Below are 26,784 nucleotides of genomic sequence, written 5' to 3'. Positions count from 1 at the left end.
AACCATACACATGGTACTTTAATATAAAATAAATATCCTGTATAACAATAAATTACAAATATATAAATGTCACCAACTTACAATGTACTATAACCATCAGTTGTTTAGATTGATGTAAGCCCGGTATCTCTGTATTTGTGGCCTGACAGATGTAATTACCAGCGTGTTGTCTCTGGATGTTGTTCAGTGGGAGAAGACCTTTACTACCACTACGAGCAGATCCTTTTTCCCAGTTGATATTACACGGTGGACTACAGTCAGCTGAACAAGTTACATTTCTACTTTCATTTTCTATCACTTCTATACGAGAGCCTGTTGGTGTAAATCTGATATCCTCTGGTCCATCTGTTAAAGTCAATATGATTAGGAAATTAAAATAGTGTCATCAATTGAATGGAGTGGTATATTTGTCTACCACCCAAGAATTTCAAGTCAACAGAGAACAAGCAGTTGTCATGCAAGTTATGTGTACATATTGGAAGAGATGAACGGCAAAATCTTCTCACTACCCCAGGGTGCTGCGGTGGATCAGTGCACTCAGTGTAAGACGTTGGCTAGTTAACCTTGAGGTCTCGTGTTGGATCTAAGTGTTGACTGAGAAAATTCATCAGAGTTGGAGGACAGAAGGCTTGACAAGAGAATGTATAATTGTGCAAGTGGTACGAAAAACTTAGATCTCGTGTACATATTGATGTGCATGTAAACGAACTCTTAAAACATTTGTAATTCGAAATACGAGTAGACCCTACTGCCACTGTACGGGCAAAATTTCCCTCATAGCACACTGTACGGAGTATGCTTGTATTCATTGGCCATGTCCGTACAGAACGGGGGGGGGGTGGATGGCCGAATGTTTAGCATGTGCTGTTTCATACGGCCTGTCATTGAGTCAACTGGTGTGATTTCGAATCTCCGGTTGTACGTGACAAGAAATAGGGTCGCCTGTCCGATCTCGTAGGTTTTCTCCGGGTCCTCCGGTTTCCTCCCACTGCTAAAGACCCCTACGCGCAAGCGAATTATTGAAATAAAATTAAACTATATGTTAGTCCTGAAATGACCTACTTTGTGTCGAGTGGACGTTAAACCCCATCTCTCTACCTCCGTATAGAACAGTAGGACGTTACACCTCATTTCATTTCTTATCGAATTTGAAGAAGAATCTGGTGTCACTGGGAACTAAGTATGGTACGTCCTAAGTATATAACTCTCGATCTATGGTGTTTTTTGTGGGTGTATGGAAACACACATTCAATTCAGGACAATAACTTGTCAATATCGCTTTAAAACTATAGATAAGGTGTGTTAATTAACAAGGGGGTGCAAGTTGACTGAGAGGTGAATTAATCATCGCTAAAGCTTGGCGCAGACGGTCAACTTTTCGTCGCTTGTTGCTGCAATAGGCAACTCTGAGCAATTGGCAACTCGAGGTCTCCCGTGTGCGCTGACTGGCAACGAGTACCGGAGAAAAACAAACATACTTTACCGGTCGTTTCGAAGTGAAAGGCCAGTTCACTGAGACAGCCATGTTTTTTTGCACGATCCGAATACTCGTCTGAGCTTACATCATACAATACTGGCCGCTCAGCCCACATTTCCACCAACATGTCTTCCATCTCCACGGACCATGTTAATGTTGTTAGCTGTTCCATCTTGAAGTATCACATGACAGTAGAGCGCTCGCTGATTGGACAGTTAACCAGTTGCTTGTTGCCTGTTGTCGCCTACCGCAGACGAGCAATTTTGAAGCAACAGATGAACAATTTCTCGGCGACGATCGAATTTCTGTTGTCGAATATCAAACATGTTTGATATTTGGCAACGAGAAGCAACTCGGAGCAACAGCAGGCAACTATTGTTGCCCGTTGGCGCAGACGAGCGATTTTTTCTTTCAACGACCAGCGATTTCACTGTTGCCTGAATGTTGCTCGAAAAAGTTGCCCGTCTGTGCCTGGCTTTACGGTTAAAATACTGAGCGACAGTGCTTTATCTGTACAGGTGTGTATTAATTGACAGGCGGGAGTTAAAGGACAATATTGGTGCCAGTCATTATCAAATATGTGATAGAACTGGTTAAACACGTCCCAAATATTATTTTATCACAGAGATCATTGCTATGATAGAGGCGTAATCAATGTTTCAACAATCGAAAGTGACGAACACAAAAGGAAACCACGAGTTATCCCTTTATATAGCTGAATGAAGTGACGGGTGATAACAGATACACTGAAAAAAAACTTGTGTTGAAACAACACAAACTTGTGTTAAATTCAACACAAGTTAGGTGTCTCTATTTAACAACACAAACTTGTGTTAAAACAACACAAAACTTGTGTTAAATGTTGAAACAACACAAAACTTGTGTTAAAATGTATCAAATAACACAAAACTTGTGTTGAAACTTGTGTGAAATCTACACAATACTTGTGTTGAAACTTGTGTTGAAATTTCTGAAACTTGTGTTGAAATTTCTGAAACTTGTGTTAAAATTTCTGAAACTTGTGTTGAAATTTCTGAAACTTGTGTGGTTTCATACAAACTTGTGTATAACCATCATCAAAAACTTGTGTTGTATTTTTTCCCAATTTATATCCAGCATAGCAACCTTTCTATGCAGGACCCCTCTCTTTGCTCTGTTAGACCTGTAAAGTTTGATAAAAGAAGGAAACAAAAAAAATTTTTGTAAATTATTATTTATTCATAAAATCATAGGAAAAAGTAAATTAATACATCAAAACTAAATAGATATTTGAAATGTTAACAGAAAAACAGAGACTTCAATTCTAATACAAATTATATTGTGTTATATATAATGACCCCTCCCCCCCCCCCCCACTTTACCCATCACAAAATATAAAATAGCTATTTAAATTGTTCTTTACCCCAAAACAAGAACTGAGAATATAAAGATATGTACACAGTATCCCTACCCCATACCCCAAAATATATAATTCAAATATATCTAAATTTAATAACATCCAAACTAAGCACTAATAAGATTAATTATGCACTAAATTGAAACAATTTCAAAAACTGAAAAATGCTACAAAATCACACTACAAGTGATTTGTGAGGCATCTAGAAATAACTAGCATACACAGAAAACTAACAAAAGAAAATTGCTCTATTTTGCAGGAGTAATAAAATGATGTAGAGCCTTTTCCTCATTAAAAAAAACCCAAACAAAATGAATATTTTATAAATAAAAGAAGCAAAGCATCAAGATTACAGGATTGAAATAAAAAAATATCATATGTACAAAAGATTTATATACAATCACAAGTCATAAGTCACAGTGGTTCAGTGAGCATAAGGCGTTGGCCCAGAAATTTCAACTGGATTTTCCGGCATAGTTCCCACTTTTCAGTGTTGGATATGGCAAGGGATAATTGGGTACAAGCCCAGAATCAAAAGAGAGAGAGACAGAGAGAAATGGGGTTTAACGTCTACTCGACACAAACTAGGTCATTTTGGGACTAACATATGGTTTAATTTTATTTCAATAATTCGCTAGCGCGTAGGGGTCTTTAGCAGTGGGAGGAAACCGGAGGTCCCGGAGAAAACCCACAAGATTGGACAGGCGACCCTACTCCTTGTCTACAACCGGGGATTCGAAACCATGCCAGTTGACTCAATGACAGGTGGCCGTATGATACAGCATGCACGTGCTAACCATTCGGCCATCCACCCCCACCCCCCAGAATCGAAACCAACCCAACTGCGTACACTTTGAAGAACCCTTGAAAATTGAATTATTTGAATCAATGACAGACCTTCTGATCAAATGTGTGCGTGTTAACCATTCGGCCCCCCTGGGTACCCTTTAAAGAACCCTTGACAGTTGAAATATTTGATATAAGGGTAGGGTAGAATCACTCTAAGAACACAGAAAAGCAGGATATTAAAACGTATTTCATTTCATAAGCAAGGGAAAGTCACCTTAATGTAGGTCAAGGTTTTTTGTAATTCTGGGTGTATTTGATCTACATTTGGTTTCTAGTAATGCCTATTAAATACTTTATGATTTCCGACCAAATTCTAAGTGATTTATATGTCAGTTTACTTGCTATATTATACATACATATTTGAAGAGAATTAAAATCTAATTGTGTTTTGGAAGAAAATTTAACATTAATAACAAAAAATAAATATTTAAAAATTGGGTCAAATGCATTCTTTCCCAGAAGTATAAAATAAATTGATGCTTGGGTTCTCTTGTTGTTATCATACATCAAATACTCTGTCAAGGGTGTTCCAGCCTAAAAAATAAAAAGTAGGCAATAAGAATACAATGTTTAAATAAACAATTTATTTTGCCACATCGAGACTGAGTCTCTATTTGGTTTCAACTTTGCGTAACGCTTATTGTGTCTTGTCCACTTAAAGACCCAGGCAGATTATTATGCTCAAATCAAATGGGTTAAAAGTCAGAAAAATGAAATGAAATGGGGTTTAACGTCCTACTGTTCTGCTCCTATACTGGGCTAATAATGACGGGCATATGCCACACAGTGTGCTATGAGGGAATTTTTGCCCGGGCAGCGGCACTATCATCTATTCTTATATCGAATTCCAACTGCCAGGGGATCTTTTACGTGCATTCCAATATTCGTCTCATCGGAAGGACTAGACAGCTGTCTTTGTCAGGCCAAGTCAGAAAAAAGTCTTGAGATTTGGGACTGAAGTCTCATAATAGGTCAACTATTCACCCGGTTCATACATGTATTGTCTGCAAATCCAGATTCCCTACTACATCATTGGCAGCACCTATTTACTTGGCAATGTCTAATTATTTTTGGACCCATTCTTATTTTATTTCCATTGACAACAAATTGGATATTACCCTTTAAAATCTATTGAAATCTATTTGAAAAGTAAAATATTGTCCATCATTATTTTACTGCTATTTACTGTAAAAATACACATAGGCCCTATCATAACTTGAAGGAAATCAATGGATGTGATTGGCAAAAATCAAGCATGCCAAGTACTTGAAATAGCTGAGTCCTAGGCATTGCCCCAAGAAGAATAACTAGATTACCAAGCAAGTGTATAAAACTACTTCCTGATTAAAAATACAAATATGTATGTTACTTACATTTTGCCTGATTATCAAGCTCTGTGAGAAAAGTTTCCACAATATGAATAGCCATTTCCAACTGTTTTTATCTTTCTGATGTAGTTAACTGGAAAAGTTTTAATTTACAGTCTATATTTTACACAAATTTCTGGAGAGAATTAAAATATAATTGTGTTTGAGAGGGATATTTAACATTAAAAACAAAAATAAAATGCAACTGATAACTTATTAGCTTTTACAATCACTATATTCTTTTTCAAAATTATAAGGAGATCACATGGCTAAGAGGGTACGACGCTGGCTCACTAGCCTGGAGGTCGGGTGTTCGATCCCTGAATTGGCTGAGAAAGTTCATCCAGATTTTCCGACGTGTCTTCCCCTTGTCAGTGATACAGGACGGAGGACCTGACAAGGACAGCTGTTTAGTCGTTTGGATGGGATAAAAAAAAAACGAGGTCCTGTGTACACATTGGCGTGCATGTAAAAGATCCCATGGCAAGTTGGAATTCGATATAAGAGTAGGCTGTAGCGCCACTGCCCGGGCAAAATTTCCCTCATAGCACACTGTATGGTGTATGCCCGTCTTCATTAGCCCAGTTTATGAGCAAAACAGTAGGATGTTAAACCCCATTTCATTTCATTTTCAAAATTATAAAATAATTTGATGGCTTAATATTCAAGTATTATGTACAGGTAGAATTAGAGCATAGTTAATTTGAGGCCAGATCCATTATAGATTAGCCAGAATCCTAATTAAAATAAACTCTGTAATTATATTAGAGAGACATTGTTTCATAAATTATTATCTATTGTAAAGTTATTCCAGTAAGGTATTAAGGATTATATTGTAACTAAAAACAAAGCTAAGGTATAAAAGTCCTAAAAATTGTATATATTAGAAAAAGGCGAGTTAACCACAGGCAGGCAGCAGGACATACTGAAGGGCAGGTCTCTGATATAGTGACTAGTTATTTCTTAGATGCTGTTCCTTATTAAGTTACCTATCCTGTGGGTCAGTATTATATGTATATATTATCTTTGTTAGATATTGTTACAGAATATAAGATTATACTAAGAGAAGTGAGTTATTGAATTATTGTATGTTCAATCGTACACCTCCAACTAGATTGAACATACAACCCATCGTCGAAGGTTGGACTATAAGTAGGTCCATAAACCCTGGATGATAGTATGTGGTTGAGTTGGCAATAAATATACTTTCTACGGTTCACAATTTTTAAATAAATAACTTATTTTTCCACACGTTGAGTCTCTATTTTGTTTCAACTTTGCATAATACTTATTGTGTCTTTTCAAGTTACAGACCCAGGTAGATTGTTATGACTCAATGGGTCAGAAGCCAGAACAAAAGTCTTGAAAAAAAGACAAAATGAAAAAATAATCATTTAATTTACCAATTATCTCCACTAAGGCAGTGGTGAATACAGTATTGCAAACAGTATTACAATATGATATTAATTATATTTTACAAATTCATGCATTTGAACGCTTTATAATAATGATTATGAAAGGGTGTAACATTGCATCCATCTTATAGTTTTGAAGTCATATATGTCTTTAGCAGTGGGAGGAAACCGGAGGACCTGGAGAAAACCCACGAGGTTGAACAGGCAACCCTACTCCTTGTCACGTACAACCGAGGATGACAGGCCGTATGATACAGCACGCACATGCTAACCATTCGGCCATCCAACCCCCCCCCCCCACCAAGTGTATAGAACCAGTTCCTGATTCAAAAAGCAAATATGCATGGTACTTACATTGCCTTTGTCTGATAAGCAACCTCTGTAAGAAAACACTTCCACAATATCAATAGCCCTTTCCAGCTGTCTTGATCTTCCGAGGTGGCTAACTGAAAAAAAATATGCAATGTATTACATTAGTTGGCTTAAATTGACTAGACAGTTTTGATTAAGTCAAAAAATGTTAATTTAACTACATTTGTTTTGTTTCATGTGTTGGTTTGCTTTGCCACAGATGAGACGGTCATATCTAACTAAGATTCTGTCTGTGCTCATACATGTACGTGTACAGTTTTACTATACTAAACTGAATTTTAGATTTCAAAATAGCATAACAGCAATCTTTTCTATAAGAATTGAATAGTTACCCACCAAGAAAAAGCTGCTCTATCATCATTTTTTCCAGCCATTTCTTCTTCCATTTATTTGCATATACATCCAATATTGAAACTGAAAAAATAAATACATGATATGTAATTTACCATTAAAGCTACCATACCATATATACAAACTGTGATTTGAAATTGAAACTAATGTATCTATATGTATCAAAAATTTTAATCCCAAGGAACTACCTAAGCCGTAAAAATCTATTTTTATAATCCTTGTTTGTCACATGGTTTCAATGTCGCAGTTATTAGAAGACGACCGTGGTGACTGAGTGAGTTAGGTGCTGGAATACTAGCATGGAGGCCACAGGTTACCTCTTGGGGTTGACCGAGAAAGCTCATCTTGATTTTTCAGAGTGGTTTCCCCTGAGATCCAATGTACACATTGGCGTACACATAAAAGTTCTCTTGGCAGTTTGAATTCGCTATGAGAGTAGGCCATAGTGTCGCTGCCCGGACAAACATTTTCTCTTAGCACACTGCATTAGACCAGTCGGAGCTGAACAGTAGGACGTTGTCTTTAAACCCCATTTCATTTCAGGTAATCTAGTATTTTTCTAGTAAGATTGAAGTCTCTCTACTTTCTTTATATGTAAATATCATATTTGAAATAAGCCATACTTTTATTCAATATGGGGTGGGGCTGGGGGGGAATGGTCTAGTAGTTAATGCATTCACATGAAATCACAGGGTCTGTCATTGTGTTAAGTGGCATGGTTTCGATTTCAAGGAGTAGAGTCGCCTGTCCAATCTCTTGAGTTTTTCTCTGGGCCATTCGGTTTCCTCCGTTTGCTAAATACCCATACCAGCAAACGAATTATTCATATCAAATTTAACCTTACCTGTCCTTTTTCCCGAAACGACCTAGCGTCTGTAGGCTAAGTAGAATGGAACAGTGTGCAGGGAAAGGGTGGAAACGGAAGAAAGCTAATCGTCGTCGTAGTTGATTACCGGTATGCATATAGGCATAGCTTGGACTACTTGATTCTTCAAATACAAGTACACGTAAGGCCTTGTTTATGTCATTTTTCTCTCTCTGTTGCATGTAAGTGTCATATAAATACTTTACTTGGGATTGTATGTTCACATACACTAATCATTGTAGGACATTGGTAAAAAAAAAATAGAAAATATAAAAATTAAATGAAATTGTTACCAGTTTTTCTTCAAATTCCAATTCAATGCCAAAATGGAGTCCTTGAACGGTAAATTCTCAATACGGTAATTGCTGTAACTGTATGGTGGAATGAGTCATATCATCACTGACTGGAAAAAATAATGAAACTATAGAGAAACTTCCACAGACTGATTCTAGTTCCATTATTTATTATTTATTAACTGTGACTGAATCAGGAAAATAGGGGCCTAATAATATTCCACAGAGTGACAGAGTCAGAGGTTGAACGGAGGGTTTGGGGAAAATATCTGCTTATTTGATTTAAGGTTGTTTTTTTAAACATAAATTAGATTACAATTCAACTAACACAAAAGTGTAAAAAGATTTTTTCTAGTCTGTGCCCGCGTTTATGTCTACTCTTGGCAAAATCTTTATAATATAAAAAATCATGAAACAAGAATCAAAATGGCCGCCAATCCAATCCAACCTCCCAAGATATAATTTCAAAACAGATTCTTACCTGCTGGTTCAAGTCGAGCCGTTTCTGGTATAATCATAATGTGATTCTGTAATGTACGTATTTGAACAACATCGTAGCGCCGAACAACTAATGTTAATTAAGCACGATTTCAGAAAAATTGAACAGATTTGATAATAACATGCCGAAATTTTTTCCCTGTCGTCCCCGCCCGCCATTTTAAACATGAACTTCCGGGTTAAATTGTTGGAGTTTTTTTAAGGAAACGAAATACTAATATTATACACAAAAACAATATCGATGCTAAATTACATACATAGAGGATATTTGTCGTTTTAGAGTGAATAACATATTTTATTTCATCGAGAAGCAAGAAAACTTATATTTTCACGAATGCGTAATGTTCTATTTATTTTATGATTTTACAATCATTTTAGGTAAAAACAACTAGCCAGTGGAATAACACTTTTATTTCACTGATAAAACGCGGTATTCCACTACTGATCATAAAATAAATGGTATTATTTTTTTTTATATAAATATTCACAAACCTGCGGTCTTTTATTCTCTGTGACCATTAGCTTACATTTGTCAAACATATCACTGCTCAAAAATCATTTCAGCACGCTGTTAAATGGTAAATGAATTTTGTGAAATCAATTCATTTAATGTCCGGTTGCACAGAGATGATATCGCAGACAAACTGTAGCCTATAGTACGTTGATTTTATCAACCAATCACATTAAATAATAGTTTTACTTATTTTCTTGTCAATGCATTTGGAGTCAATTGTTAAAATCACACCGGGCATGAGCGCTCAATAGGCCTTTGATCTACCAGTTTATTGGGCCCATAAAAAATCAACAACTTTATTTTAACTACAGACATCTTAACACCAATTAGCATTCAAGTCTGTCTGGCCATCATGTCTGAGTAAAAAATACTTTTCTTATACTTGTGGACGCCCGGATTAAGACTTTGTATGGAGTTCAAATTTAAAAAAAAAATATTTGTTGACGGTACACATTACTTGTGTTAATTATATGAAAAAACCCACAAGATTTGTGTTAATGCATTAAAAAGAACACAAGTTTGTGTTAATGCAATGCAAAACAACACAAGTTTTGTGTAGGATAATTTTCACACAAGTACTTGTGTTGAGATCCAACACAAGTTTTTTTTCAGTGTACATGCGCGAATTTCTGCTCACCAATAATTCTTTCGAAAACCAAAAGTTTTTATATGAGACTGTAAGGGTATATCTGACAATTCAAAAAAGTAATTGAATGTCATTAGATAAGAGAACACGAGGAAAATAGAAACAGTCCGTACATTCACGCGTGCTTGTTCATTCTATACTTTTAAAAACATGGTAATGCACGGACTTTTCCTATTTTTCTCTTATCTAGTGACAGTCAATTTTTTTTGGTCTTTAAAGGAATTATTATTGAGCAGAAATTCGCCCATGTATCTGGTTTCACCCGTCACTTCAGTCAGTTATATAGACGGATAACTCGTGTTTTCCTTTTGCGTTCGTCACTTCCGATTGTTGAAACATTGATTACGCATCTATCGTAGCAATGATCGATGTGATAAAATAATATTTGGAACGTGTTTAACCAGTTCTATCATATATGATAATGACTGGCACCAATATTGTCCTTTAAAAATGAATGTCAGTGTGTGTTGTTTAATTGGTGTGTATTTTCGTCAGCAAAACCACCCATCTAAAGACCCGCGTAAAACAAACGGTCGAATGAGAAATCGCACAGTTAAGAAAGCAGTTTTACTGCAAAATTTTGATTTAACAAGCACGTGTCAGATAAAGCTTGTTGGTCCTTCATTTTACCCTTTTGGTGCAGTTATCACAACTATCGAGAAAACACACCAATTAAATAATATACACTATTTACATTCATCATTAACCCGTTGGTTAATCAACTAATGATAGTCGGACCTACAAACACATTTATTATAATACACTGTGTAATACTTACAGTAAACTGTTATCTATAGTGAGAGGGTAATACTTACAATAGACTGTTATCTATAGTGAGTAGGGTAATACTTACAATAGACTGTTATCTATAGTGAGTAGGGTAATACTTACAATAAACTTTTATCTATAGTGAGTAGGGTAATACTTACAGTAAACTGTTATCTATAGTGAGTAGGGTATTACTTTCAATAAATTGTTATCTATAGTGAGTGGGGTAATACTTACACTAAACTGTTATCTATAGCGAGTAGGGTAATATATACAATAAACTTGTATCTGTAGCGAGTAGGGTAATATATACAATAAACTGTTATCTGTAGTGAGTAGGGTAATACTTACAATAAACTGCTATGTGTAATACTTTAGTCTGCTTTTTGTTGACGATAGTGTTGTGTTGAGCCTTACAGGTGTAATTACCAGCTTGTTGTCTCTGGATGTTGTTCAGTGAGAGACGACCGGTAGATGATATCATAGTTGAATCTTTATACCAGCTGATTTTACATGGTGGATTACAGTCAGCTGAACAGTTTACCGTTTTACTTTCATTTTTATTTTCTATCACTGTTATACTAGAACTGGGTGGTGTAAATTTGATTTTCTCTGGTCCATCTGTTAAAATACAAAAAATAACTTTAAACAGAACATACCCACTGGACATAATTTAGACCACTCAATAGATATATAACAGGCGTCATGCATGGTTTAAGGTTTACTAATTGATTGATATTTTGTACCAGTTTTTGGTCCGTTGGATATAATTTATGATTTCAACATTATTGAGGTCAAGCTACATCTACAAATATTACCACTATGAACTCGCACTCACTCAACTAGCCACTTAAATTATAAATTACATTTATTTATTCATGGGCTGCTTGTGGAAACAACATTAAATGAAAGAATTCCAAAATTCCAAAATATAAAACCACTTGGTCCATCAATAAGTATCAAGTATAAAGTGGTTCTTCCATCTTTAATTACTATAACTTATGACAAATGATAACAATACAAATATACAGCATCGTGGTAAAAAACAATGTATGTTACTTAATTGTAAAACGTCATCTGAAACTTTTTTATCATCTGAGTTCCTCAAGGTTCTGGTCTTGGTCCAATATTATTTACCCTTTAGGCGATATCGTCAGAAAATATTGTCTTAACTTACTTCAACTGAATTACAAAAATAAGTAATTTTGGAGGAATATTACTGGCCTAAATATGAATACCGTATGGGAATTTGATATTAAAATATTAAAAATAGCAAGGTCCACCTTTTCTTTTATTACGTTCAGATTTGGCGTGAATTTGAAGTCGGTACGGGTCGGCACGCTTTCCCACGTAATTTTATAGGAATATTACTGACATACTGACATAAATCTGAGCCGGATGATACCAGGGGCGGATCCTTAGGGGTGGGAGAGGCGTGTTGTGGGTACACCCTCCCTACCCCGGTCCCCCATCCATCACCACCACCCCTCCATCCCGGCTCAGCTACAAAAAATATTATATGTTTTTATATAAAATCCGAGTTTCTGGGTTTTGTCAGAGTGATTTCTGGTTACCCCAGATATAAGCAAAATGACATAGAGACCATGTACTACTCAAAAATGTGCATGGACGGAATACACACGCCCCACCACTACGCCCCACCTCCTACCCCCAAAAAAGATACATTATCTCAAGAACTTGCCAAACTCCCTCCTGCAAAACATCCTGGATCCGCCTCTGCATACTCAATTATATATTTCATTTATACCTCATTGCCCGTCTTCTTTCAATTTATCAAAACTGCAACTTGAGAATTGTATTAATGAATTTAGAAAATGGATGTCAGGTACCAATGAAACCGTTCAACAGATTTCCACATAAGCATTGCTCTACTAAATACCGTTGAAAGAATTTATAAATATGCTGTAATAATAGTAATAATAATAATTTGTATAATGGGTTGGTCAGATGCGATTGGTCGATATCGCTGACAGTCTTCGAGACCAATCAGATGACCAATCGCATCAGATAGACCTCAGGGGTATAGAATAATAAGAATAATTTTAGTTATCAGTAGTTGTTACATATAAACGTCGCTTAACTCACAGTAAGTATTGTTTAATGGTCGAGAGCGAGACATAAAGTAATATATTGTAACAACAAGAGGGCCGTGAGGCCCGAGTGGTTTTACAATATATTACGCAATGTCTAAAGCTCAGACCATTAAACAACTTGAAATACAGACACTTGCATGTGCTTTGCAACGAGGCCCGAGTGTTTTTACAATATATTGCGCAATGTCTTAAGCTCGAGACCATTAAACAACTTAAAATACAGACACTTGCACGTGCTTTGCAATGAAATACGTCACTCAGGTTCAATATTTGAACTAGTTACAGTTGGCACATTGTCCGTACGATTATTTGAAAAAATGGTACGCCAACATCAAATGATGACGTCACATCTGTATTTTAATACTATCTAATGATGCTTAGTCATAAAATGTCACCATTATTACATGTAGCAGACTGACGTAAACGTTTTAAAAGTGAACACATCATCTTTTCCCGTATTTAGTTGTACTGGCTAAACAAAGTTTTCAATTTTTCAATGTCAGTAAAAAATAAACTTACAATAAACCGGAAGGGTTAAAGGTGGACTGAGGGTCGTATTAAAGCTATCTCCACAGGTCCAGTTAAAGTCATCATTTGATGTAACACTTGTTATATTAAAATACAGTGTTGCCATGTTACCATTGATACAACCACATGTATATCTGTTAGGTTCAGATGATGGACTAGGAATACAATTCAATGTTTGTCTACAGACTGGGAGATTGTTCCTGTTAAACACGACAATATCAGTGGTTATAAAATTATCACCAACTAACTGACATGTAAAACTATAATCCCCTCCTCTAATACCATATGGTGCTGATCCTGATAAACTGTATGTTTGACCTGTAACAGAAGTAAGAGACATGTAAATCTATAATCGCCTCCTTTAATACCATATGGTGCTGATCCTGATAAACTGTATGTTTGACCTGTAAATATAAGAAAGGAGGCAGGTACAATTATTGTATGTTTGACCTGATATAAATATAATAGAAGAATGTAAACCGTTTATCTTACTAAAATTATTGACCGTTGTACGTTTGACCTGAAACAAAAGAAAGCAGTTTTAACGTTCTAGTCCTACTGTTCTGCTCCGACTGGGATAAACACATTACATTGATACAGGCAGGTATACACAATACAGCAGTGTCATGGCCTAGTCTAAAATCGAATTCTAACTGCCAAGAGATCTTTTAAGTATACATGCCAAAGTGTACACAGGACCTCGGTTTTTTGTCTTATCCCTTGTCACCTTGTCAAATACGATAGCGGCCACAGTGTGTAACCGATTTGTATCAGATGTGGTGTGAAGCATGTGGTTTATGAGAACCCGACCAATATTCAGCGTTCTACAGCCTTTCGTTTTGGGGGAGAGCGAGGGGGTGCGGCGTATGGTTAAAGCGTACGCCTTGTATCAGACGGTCTGTCATTGAGTCAAGTGGTGTGGTTTCGAATTCACGCTTGAATGTGACAAGGAGTAGGGTCGTCTCTCTAGACTCGTGGGTTTTCTCCCACTGCCAAAGACCCCTACGCGCAGTCTAATTATTGACAAAATTAAACCATATATTAGACCCAAAATGACCTAGTTTGTGTAGCATCGTGGTCACAAGAAGACGAATCCTATCGATAGTCAGAGATCCGTGAGATTTAGTTCTAGGTTAGGGATTGGGTTAGGGTGCTTGACAGAGGCTACAGTTCGTAACAGATTTATTCAATGTGAAGTATTTAAACACGGAGAGGATGAGTACTGTTTTTGTATCCCCCGTCCACATGGCAACAGACATCTTTCAAATTTGGTGGGAAGCTTTGGGGCTATGAAAAAGGATGAATCCTATCGATTGTTTAGCGGTCTGCGACTTCCAATACAGAGTTATCCCCTTTTTTTCAAAACCTTGTGATACCATATGAGGCTATACTATCTGACGTATTTCTGTCAAATTTCCTGGGAAGCATTAGGGTCATGACAGGATCAATACAAAGCGCTCTGTGACTTCCCGTTCCCGAGTTATCAAATATGCTCAACCTCTCAGTTTTCCTTTCAGATAAGCTTTAATCAACAAGTTCTTACCTTCTGTAATAACCATTACAATACATAGAATCAAAAACTTGGCAAAACATTCAGCAAATTGATTCTGAAAATAAAACAAACAATTTTGCATCAATAACAAACATAGGTTCAAGGTTGCCAGGCTATGACACATGTCTATTAATAGCTTCGTTTTCTAAGCCTCAGTAAGAAATAGAGTCGATCAACTTCAGTGGAGTCACTCTATTCAGTCAACATATTTGACAATTTAAGTTGAAATCTATGTATTTGTTTAGAAGACGAAGACAAAAATATTAATGTAACCTTTCCCCATCAACACCTGTGTTAAGTAGAGGTGTCTTGTTACATTGGTTAAAGATACATTATGTAACAGCTAAATATACCTTTTGCAGGTCTTTATTTTTGCTTCAAATTGTATATGAATTATTAAAGCTAAACTCCGATTACAAAAGTACAGAAATAATTAAATGAAAAAAAGGTCGCCATACTTGTTTTCAATATGTAGAACAATCATGGCGGCTGATAAGGGTGTATAAGAAGAAAAGCCGGGCCAGTATATGCCTTGTCAAGCACACCGTCCAGCTATATTTCAACTACCAATTACCTACTACACGCTCGACTGATTGACGTTCCTTTCACTAAATATTACTTTACGATTATTATGTCTAATTAGGTTCATATTATTTTACTAATTAGATAAAATAACTCAACCACTATGTACTCTTCCTCTAAAAACTGCCTTACCAAAACAATAACAACTCTGCCAACGCCAAACATATCTATTTGATGGAGGGAAGAATAGTTTTATTGCTGCTTTGTTTATATTTTGAAACCATAATACTAGAATTTATGATGCAAAACATTTCACGAAGTAAGAACAATTTGTTGGCGTTGGCAGAGTTGTTATTGTTTGGGGTAACACAGTTTTTCTCATATTTTTAGAGCAAAAGAACATCGTGGTTGACTTATTTTATCTAATTAGTAAAATAATATGTACCTGATCAGACATAATAATTGTGTAGCAATAATATTTTCAGTAAACTGTTAGTGATAAACGTCAATCAGTCGAGCGTGGACAGTTTGCTTGACAAGTCATATACTGGCCGTTCGTTCTTTCCTGGGGTTTTATGTCCACCTCCACCAAGTGTGATATTGTAGACAATATACTAGCCGTGACCTGCTTCTCTTCTTATACACCCTAACCAGTCTCCATGCTTGTTCTACAAATTGATAACAAGTATGGCGACTGTTTAGGGCGTTAACTTTTTTTTATTTAATTATTTCTTTAGTTTTGTAATCGGAGTTCAGCTTTTAAAGATACCTTATGTACGATTTAGATAAAGAGCTGGCAGTTCTTGCTATAAAAGGTCGAAAATAGATAATGTAATATGAATATATTAAAAATTTCATTCAAATTACTTTATCACTGCTTGTAGTTTTGACAAGATGTGTGCATTGATCGCTTATTACCGTAACCACGGTACTGGTATATTCGAGTCTCAACCTCGCTTTCCCATTTTTAAATTAAATCATTATTAGGCCAAACCGTTCTAATCTAGTTAAAATCTCGAGCATCCGATGGCATCAAGAGTTGATTATAGGCTTGTCATGTTAATAAATGTCTAATTAATAATTTATATAACATTTAAAGCCTAAAGGAAGACCATCAATGGGCAAATTTAGCTCTTGAATAATGTATCCCCATGGCAAGTCTATAATCAACTCTCTAAAACATTGGATGGCCAAGATTTAAATGTTCACATGACAAGACTATAACCGACTCTCCAGAACATTGGATGGCCAAGATTTAAATGGATTAGAACAACTACGATATTTCACAAATGCACAAATTCTATCGCATCTTTTAATTTTAGTATATCTTCCCTTTTCGATGTTAAGATTATGGCGTTAGAGTCTTTTGTTAGTTATTTTGATTACGGTATTTAATATTAATTTGTTTTATTTAGGAAAAATTCAAGGAAAATGTATTAATGATTTATTTATATATAACTCCCGTAGATGATTGTCTTATTTGCCCGTAGCATTTTTGTTTAAATATGACGAGTAGTCTTTATTGATTAAAATATCGGATTTACGAATCATATAAAATGACCTTTCCCACATATAACCAAACCCTAATTTAAATAATCCATGTTTTAACATTTATTACCCACGGGTCGTCATTTATAAGCATATCTTTAAAACATTGGCGAAGTAAATTGTTTTCCGTATTACATAATCGAATCCAATTTAATATGTAAATATTTTAATTTTACTAGTAATTTCTAATGGGTAACTGCCCGGTTCGAAATATAACATACAGGTATTCGTAGAATTACGTGTCAACAGAATTCTTTTGAGATAATTAGTATGAACTTTTTTGACCTCCCTTGCTTTGTGAAATCCCCATATCTCTGAACTGTAGGATAAGATAGTAGCTATGTAAGTATCAAATACAGAAAGTTTGGTTAAAACATTGAAATAATTATCATTACAAACATTTTGAACTGAAAATAGAGCTTTTCTACTCTGGTCTGCTAATTTTCGATGTGTGGAGTTGAATTTACCATTGAAATTTAATAATAGTCCGAGGTAGTTAAAATTATCTACAATATCAACATCAGCGTTATTAAAGGTCCAAGACTCAGTGGTTTTGATCTTTCCCCCATTTCGAAAAATCATAATTTTTGTCTTATCGGTGTTAACGGTCATATTCCATATCTGAGTATAATTGTATAGAGAATTTAAAAGTTTTTGAAGGCCTTCAATTGTTTTGAAAATATGACCTTATCTTCTGCATACATCAAAAGGGATAAATTAAGTGTTTGGATATTAACCGAAGGACAATTATCAGATATGAATTGAGACTCACAATCGTTAACGAAGAATGAGAATAAAAGTGGAGAGAGGACCTCGCCCTGAAATAATCCATTTTTTACTTTCAAAATATTCAGATAGATCTCCATTATATTTTGCACAATTTTTAAGGAATTGTAAGTTCTGCTCCTGCTCCTGAAACCATAACTAAACAATCAGTGATAAGGCCATGGTCAGAATATGAGAAGCAGGTGGTACATGAAGAATTAATGAAATCATTCGAACAATGAGAGTTAGTAAACTGGACTGTGATAAGTACTTATGACAAAACTCTCCAAATATTATTGGCGGGATGTAAAGAATTTTGTACATAATGCTATGCAGTCACAAAAGAGAAAGATGAAATTTTAAGGGGAAGATGTAAATCTTGCTAAAAAATACTGAACTCATCAATTTATCATGTTTTTTGTGTTTGTAGTTAATACATACATTGTATAATGTGTATTAATGATAGTTATATTACGTTATAATCCATATTTGACAACTTAACCTGTGCCAGATTTAGTCATTTTGTGCAACAGCTTTCTCCAAACTTGATATAGAGGTGTGAAATGTTCACAATATATAAGCGATGAAATTGGGAATTGGCTGGCAGTCTTTGAGTGCTGTTGATTTCTAATGTTTGATTTTTTTGTTGAAACTTACCCTAAAAGTTGTTTTTTGACAGTTACTTTTGACATCATTATTAGGTAATATTTAGCTAAATATTATGTTTCGTATTACTTTATGGTGTTTTCCTATTGTATGTGCCATATGTTATTAATCTTGATATTTGAATATATCTCGAAAAATTCACAGCAATATATATTGATAGTGTCATATCTTTGGTTCTACCAGACAAGTTTGGGTGATTGACACCAGTCATTTTCAGATGAGTGGCTTAGATTTACTGTGATCAATTTCACTTTGTGAATTTGGATTTTGCTTTATTACACTCTCTATAAACGTGTTTCATTAAAATTTCATATGCAGTCTTTCACTGTCTTCTGTTTTTTCTGTCCCGCTGTCAGTGAAGGTAGGCACAGGCATCTCTGCTCTCAAGCCTAACAATGCTGCAGTCTTGTTGAATGTTGAAACTTATACAGAGTCAGTTAAAAGCTTGTTTAATTAAATAAGTTTTAAGTTGTTTTTTAAAAGAATATAGAGATGTGCAACATCTTAAACTAAGTATTAAGTTTTTTTTAAAAGAATATAGAGATGTGCAACATCTTAAACTAAATGGTTACTAAAAGGTAGTTTTTTTCCATAAAACTGGGGTTTAAAACCTAAAAGAGCTGAACAGTTTTCCACTAGGATGTGATTATTTCTGTTCAATCCTATCAATATTCATTCGCTGATTCATCTGAAGTGTTATTGGTTATAGACATGATGAAATGGGTCATATAATGATCTCATAATTGTAAGTATCTTCCCTTTAACACCCTCATGAATTAATTTATACCATAATTTAGATCTGTTAAAGTTACAATTTCATATTTTCTAAGAAAGTCAAAACATAATTATTTCTATGTTTATTACTCAATAGGTTGTCAACTCACTATTATATGATCATAGGTGTCATTCTAACACTTAAAACTCATTTACACCGGAAATAATAACACAATTACCTCCCAATTACCTCCCTTGTTTCTATTCTCCACCATGGAGTAGTTATCTTCAAACGTTTGAAAATGAAAATGATATTTTTGCCAATTTCTCAACTGGCAATAGTGAATTATAGGATTAATAGGATTATTCTTTAACAAGGTAGGACTGTTTATAGATACCATCTATTTTAAGGCTTTATTTTAATAAATTTTAAAAATATAACTTAAAAATATGAAATTGCAACTTTAACAAAGTCGAATGCCTTTTTATAATCTATAAAACAACAATACAATCTCCTTTTATTATTTTAAACTTCTATTAACAAGAGCCTGTAAAATATATATAGCATCAACTGTTGATTGATTTTTACGAAATCCAAACTGACTCGTGCTTATTTTATTATTGTTTTTATCAAATTGTAACAATCGAAGTAAATGGTACCTGTCAAATTTCATTCGATTCTGTTCGCTAATGAGGGAGGAGTAACACTAAGGATAACAGACTCAACGCCACTAGGCTGTGAGCCAACTAGCAGCGCCATAAGGCTGTGAGCCAACCAGCAGCGCGGATTTATCCATGTGGCATGTACGTACATTGAGCGTGATTGGTTGTTAGTGTTGCTTGATTTATTTAGAACGAGGGAAGGGCAGCAGGAAAAAGGGGCACGATGTTGACATTATTTCAATGGGAATATGATAATATTGTTGGCGGGGACATTTCCATGAGTATTTGAGGTAATTCTTGCTAAATTCGAGGGCACATTTTTCGGCAACGACGGCACATAGCCACACACACACACACACACACCCAAACATACCCTTGTAGGAAATCTCATCGAATTCAACGATTTCCATTTTTTTATTTTTTTATTTATAGAGGCAGTTGTCTACCCTGTCTAACCGCCCAGTGCGCCTATGGGATCTCTGTCCGGTCAAATTTGCTCACACAAACTGCATACCGTATGTTCATCTTTATCACGGCAGTTTGTTGGTGCAGGCAGAAGAGAGGGGTGTTAAAGGAAGCAAGTATTTAACTCAATATCATCCAGTCTCCTGGGGGGTTGGATGGCTGAATGGTTAGCGTGCGCGCTGTATCATAAAGTCTGTCATTGAGTCGACTGGCGTGGATTCGAATCCCCGATTGTACGTGACAAGGAGTAGGGTCGCCTGTCCAACCTCGTGCGTTTCCCTCTTGTCCTCCGGTTTCCTCCCACTGCTAAAGACCCCTATGCGCAAGCGGATTATTGAAAAAAAATTAAACCTTATGTTAGTCCCGAAATGAGATAGTTTTTGTCGAGTGGACGTTAAACCCCATTTCTCTCTCTCTCTCTCTCTCTCTCTCTCTCTCTCTCTCTCTCTCTCTCTCTCCACAGTCTCCGACATTACGAACACGACTTGTTGGTGAATTTAAATCAACATTGATGTGATTTAAGATGAGCTTCTGATATCCAATATTTAAAATAAAATTAGAACTGCGAAGCAGTAATGACGGGTTTCACCGGTGCCACTTTACCCTTGAACGTATGTCACTTCCGGTGCCAGTTACCCAGCAATATCAATTGTATTTATACATTTGTTACCATGTGTTACTGTGTGTTACATATGTCAAACTTACCGCTAAGTTAGCTGACTTTTTAATGGGAAATTTCTCAACAAGGGAAGATGCTAGAAGCAATTTTTGGACATCTATATGATCGTATTGGTCCAATCTATATGTCCATTTGAATCAAATATCATAATGTTAAACGAATGATAAATATAACTCACTTCAAAACAATTTGTTTTGAAGGCTAATGATACAGTTTTTGCCAAACTTACATTACTTCCGGTGATATTAAAAATGTTAAATTAATTCTATGAAATTATAAATGGCATAAGGCATCACATGGTGAAAATTTGATGATAATTGAATAATAAATGACACTTTTATAGACCAAAACCTTGAAAAGTGACTTGTAGAATATCGTCTATTTCCCTGCAACCGAACAAGTTAGAAACCATTTTGTGATATCTGTATGGTCGTATGCGTTCATTCTATTTGTTGATTGGAATCAAATATCATTATTTTAAAAACATTACAAATCAGACTCATTTGAATAAAATATCTGTTTTGGGGGCTAAAAATACAGTTTTTGCCCAAATGACGTCATTTTCAGTGACAGTGAAAATGTTAAATTGGATTGACCTAGTCAAAGGTGACATGAGGCATCATATGGTAACAAAAATTGAAAATCGAACGATAATTGACTCTTTTACATGCAAAATAACGTCATTTTCAGTGACAGTGAAAATGTTAAATTGGATTGACCTAGTCAAAGGTGGCATGAGGCATCACATGGTAACAAAAATTGAAAATCGAACGATAATTGACTCTTTTACATGCAAAATAACGTATTTCTCGGCAACTGCGCATATTACAATCTAATTACATACATTGTCCTCGTATGGATTAATGATACAAAATTATGAAAGTTACGTAGAAATAATTTAAAATATGAAGACGATGAATGGGTTGTAAATAGCTGATTTTTACTCCTTTTGTCTCACCCTTAAATTAAAATGGCGCAAATACAAAACCGACATAAAAAAAAACAAAAAAAACTAAGCCCGACATATTTTGCGCCTGTAGTAGGAGCATTCATCTTCATTGATAAGATTTGTAGAAATTAAGGTTTTTCCTTAGGAAAAAACCTCCCGACCCGGCAAAATTTAAATTTTAGGCAAAAATTACGTCACTTCCGGTGCCGACAGAAAACTTTATAGGTAGAAACAAGTTGAGAATTTGCACCAAGAAGTATATGCGCTTTTGTTTTATACAAATCAGGCAAAAAATAATTAATTTAGAACCCATAAACTTTAATAAAAATGCGAAAAGTCATAAAAAGTGATCCTGACGAAATTGGTTATTTCTTTGCAAAAGAAGATGCTAGAAGCTATGTTTTGACATATTTACGATCGTATTGATCCAATCTATATTTCCATTGGAAAGAAATATCATAATGTTAAACGAATACTAAATATAACTCATTTCAAAACAATATTTGTTTTGAAGACTAAAAATACAGTTTTTTTCTAAAATGACATTACTTCCGGTGAAAATGAAAATGTTAAATTAGTTTTAAGAAATCGGAAATGGCATAAGGCATCACATGGTGGAAATTTTATGAAAATCGAATAATAATTTACACTGTTATAGACCAAAAACCTTGAAAAGTGACTAGTAGAAAATCGTCTATATCTCTGCAACTTTACAAGTTAGAACCCATTTTGTGGTATCTGTATGGTCGTGTGGGTTCATTCTATTTGTTGATTGAAATTAAATATCATACTTTTCAACAAATAACATATACGACTCATTTGAAAAAAATATCGGTTTTGAAGGCTAAAATTCAGTTTTTGCCCAAATGACGTCACTTCCGGTGACAGTAAAGGTGTTAAATTGGTTTAATCTAGTCAAACGTGGCATTAGGCATCAAATGGTGAAAGAAAATTGAAAATTGAATAATAATTGATTCTTGTACAGGCAACATAACACGAAATGTGACTCCTGCAAAATTGCCTATTTCTCGGCAACTGCTGATATTACAAACTAATTTTGACATACATTTTCTTTGTATGGGTTATTGCTACGAGGTTATGAAAGTTACGATGAAATATTTTGAAATATGAAGACGGTGGATGGGTTGTAAATAGCTTATTTTTACACCTTTTTCGCCTTTTAATCTAAATGGCCCGAAAACAAAATCGAAATTAAAAAAACTGAGCCCGATGTTTTGTGCGCCTTTACAGGACGCACCCTTTCAGTTAAATCAGATTTGAAAAAAATGATATTTGCTTCCAAAAAGTTGTACCGAACTGTCAAAATCTATCAAAATTGTAGTTTTTGCTGATTTTACGTCAGTTCCGGTGCCGACAGGAATCTTTACCGGTAAAAAAAAAAAATGACATTTTGGACCACGCAGCATATTACAAACTAATTTTGACATACATTTTCTTTGTATGGGTTATTGCTACGAGGTTATGAAAGTTACCATGAAATATTTTGAAATATGAAGACGGTGGATGGGTTGTAAATAGCTTATTTTTACACCTTTTTCGCCTTTTAATCTAAATGGCCCGAAAACAAAATCGAAATTAAAAAAACTGAGCCCGATGTTTTGTGCGCCTTTACAGGACGCACCCTTTCAGTTAAATCAGATTTGAAAAAAATGATATTTGCCTTCAAAAAGTTGTACCGAACTATCAAAATTGTAGTTTTTGCTGATTTTACGTCAGTTCCGGTGCCGACAGGAATCTTTACCGATAACAAAAAAAATGACATTTTGGACCACGCAGCATATGAACTTTCTTTTGTACAAATCGCTCTAATGACAACAGTTATCATCCGATCTGTTTGAAATTGATATGCATCATTTAAACTAGTGAAAGGAAGAAGCCTATTGAGTTTCAGCAATTTCCGTTAATTACGCCGTGAGTTATGGCCCTTGTTTCACTTTGTTGTACCTTGTAAATGCTCTAACGACAAAAGTTATTATCCGATCTGTATGGAATTTATATGTATCATTTAAATTAGTAAAACGAACAAGCCTATTGAGTTTCAGTTATCACCTAAATTAGTGAAATGAAGACGAACAAGCCTATTGAATGTCAGCAACTTCCGTCAAATTACGTCTAGAGTTATGGCCCTTGATCTACTTTGTTGAACTTTGTGAACTTTCGAACAACAAAAGTTATCATCCGATCTGTATGAAATTTATATGCATTATTTGAATTAGTAAAACGAAAAAAGCCTGTCGAATTTGAACAATTTCTGTAGATTGCTTCCAGAGTTACGGCCCTTGTTTTAGTTTTTAGAACCTTGTGAACCTTCAAACAACGAAAATCATAATGTCATCTGTATGAAATTGTCTATTAAATTCCCCTAATTACCTACAAAAGAATAGATATGTGACAACCCTTGTCGACTGCTCGGACGATTTAGCTGCTGTGGGCGTATGTTTTGTTGCCTGGCAACCTATCTTTATATTTGTGATAATTATTTGAAACAAAATAGGATTATCATAAAGGATATTTAACATCTACAATATGAGTACGGCAAACACTCTCTACATACTGCGTTTGTAAACCACAAATTTCACCCCTTATTAGAAAGTTTTAACTATAGTCTATTGCATGTGGACGTTAAAAAAAATCAGCTCAAAATACAGACAACTCCTCTCTCTCTCTGACTAAGGGCTGCGCACGCGTACAAATGTTAAATTCAATCGTTAATTGTACGTACGTAAAAAAAAGAATTCCGACTGCGGAAAGTAAGAATTTGTTTTACAGAGCAAAATTTGAAACTTTACCGCTGTAACGCTACTTGGGCGATCAACTTTTCCACATATTAGAAAGTCCCATTCAAATAGTTAAATCACACAAATATCCAACTTGTTAATGAATGATAATTTTAATGGTGAGTCTTATCATAATTTGTTAAAATAAGCCCCAAATATAGCTCGTTTATTGGATTTTTGTTATGTGCACGAACCACTCTAGGTCACCAATTATTTCCCCATTGACTTCAATGTTAATTCTCTTTAGATCGGCTTTAACTTTTTCCCAAATTTTCGTTGGGTAGAACGCTTTCTACCACAGATGGAGCAACATGTGGCAGCATCTTGCTCAAAAGCACGTTCATCATAAAAAAAAACTTGAGATACACTAACTGGAAGTAGGGACAACAAAACATGCAACTTTCCGTCCCACATTTCTTCGATACTACATCTACGCCAAAAAGTCAAAAATGATCGCCATGCGAAAGGGGGGGGGGGAGACTAAAAATAACTTTCGCCCTTCATTGCTGGGTAACCAGCGCAGGACTAATTGGTGAGCTGGGTCCATTTGTAATGAGCGTCTGGTTGAACGAGGCTAAACATATCCCACTGAGAATACTACCGGTATGGATTGGAATAACCAGACGCCAAAGACTGTTATTCAATTTGGACTATTAGCGTATTTTACGAAATATAACTGATTAAAAATTACAGTAAAAATAGAAACGATTTAATGTAAATCAGTTTATGTACATTCATATAACATTATTTTATGCATAGCGACCCATTTGTGTCCATTTCTAGGTGCCAAAAAATAGCGATTTAGCTCTTTTAAACCCATTAGTAAGATTTGCTTAACAAACAGGAACGTGCTCTCATCTACGGCGATGTAATTTTCAAAAATTGCAAGGGTCAATAAAAGAACCCGCCTCCCCTCCCCCTTTATGACTGTGCCATTCTGAACGACCCGCGTCCGGTGAGTGTCGCTTTCAAAATATTTTAAAAATGAATTATTCTTATTTCTTTACCTGTGTCCTCTTCATCTTGATAACTTCAATATTAAATTTCTTCAATAGTCCAAATCAGAATAATAATAATTGTTTTAAAACATCCACATTGACTGGCTATACACGGTCCATCATCCTCTAATTATCCACTGAATTAAACAATCATGCATCTATCCATCAACTTCTAGTTAATTATACTTGTGAAAATCACTAATCACAGTCTGAATCTCTGGTATTAAGGACCTTACTTCACAAAGAATCAACAAAAAGATACGCTATATTATTGTCATATCTATGGTCAAGTTTGAAATGGGAAGTGAATTACTAATTAGCCGGACGGAACAATACTATTTGATCATCAAGCAAGTCATGCTGTGTATGAATACACCAATATTTCAACCTCGTATCAAATTTTAAAATTACTACTCGTCATTTTAACATTTATTCATTGTACCAATTGTTTTATTTATCGTTTAAGTGACTGCGTGACAAAGTCTTACTTTTTACGCGCGTCCGATAGTCTCTATCACCCAAAAAACTATTCTACGTTGCAGACTATGAGGTTCTGGGTGACCGAGACTACTCGCTCGATCGCCGTTGTTTAATTGGAGGCAGACCACTATTAATTTCCCCATTGAATTCAATGTTAATTCTGGCCTCTTTGCCAACCTCCAACTTTTCCCCAAATTTTCGTTGGGCTGAATGCTTTTCACTACAGACAGAGGAACAAATTGTCATGTCTTTGCACTAAAATTTGTATAAGGTTGACCACCAAAATTTTGAGATACACAAACTTGAAGAAGCATTCTAAAAACATGGCAGAAAATCTTAATTCAAACCCTATTCGTCCACTCTAGACCAAAAAATCAACAAAAATGTACATGCAAAAGGGGAGAAAAGAGACAGAGAGAGAATTGCTATAAATAGACCGAGATGGTGAAATTTAATGGTGGTCTGCCTGGTCAAATTTAATGGTGGTCAACCTCCTAATTACTGGTAACAGACCATAGGTAATCGTTTTTTT

General features: G+C 35.2%; 2 long non-coding RNA genes across 2 annotated transcripts; both read right to left on the bottom strand.

Moving 5' to 3' along the window:
* Positions 1-229: 229 nt before the first annotated feature.
* On the bottom strand, positions 230-26,044 carry LOC130014002 (uncharacterized). Its single transcript, XR_008788980.1, has 5 exons — positions 25,782-26,044; positions 14,997-15,060; positions 13,445-13,771; positions 11,163-11,432; positions 230-345 (listed from the first exon to the last, which is right to left on the bottom strand). It is a non-coding gene; the product is annotated as an uncharacterized LOC130014002 (long non-coding RNA).
* LOC130014001 (uncharacterized) lies at positions 3,303-7,264 on the bottom strand. The gene is made up of 4 exons (XR_008788978.1): positions 7,213-7,264; positions 6,859-6,950; positions 5,096-5,183; positions 3,303-4,256 (listed from the first exon to the last, which is right to left on the bottom strand). It is a non-coding gene; the product is annotated as an uncharacterized LOC130014001 (long non-coding RNA).
* Positions 26,045-26,784: the final 740 nt, after the last annotated feature.

The sequence above is a fragment of the Patella vulgata genome, chromosome 8, assembly GCF_932274485.2.
Source record: "Patella vulgata chromosome 8, xgPatVulg1.2, whole genome shotgun sequence".
Classification (NCBI taxonomy): Eukaryota; Metazoa; Mollusca; class Gastropoda; family Patellidae; genus Patella; species Patella vulgata.
This window is presented reverse-complemented; position numbering and strand designations above follow the sequence as displayed.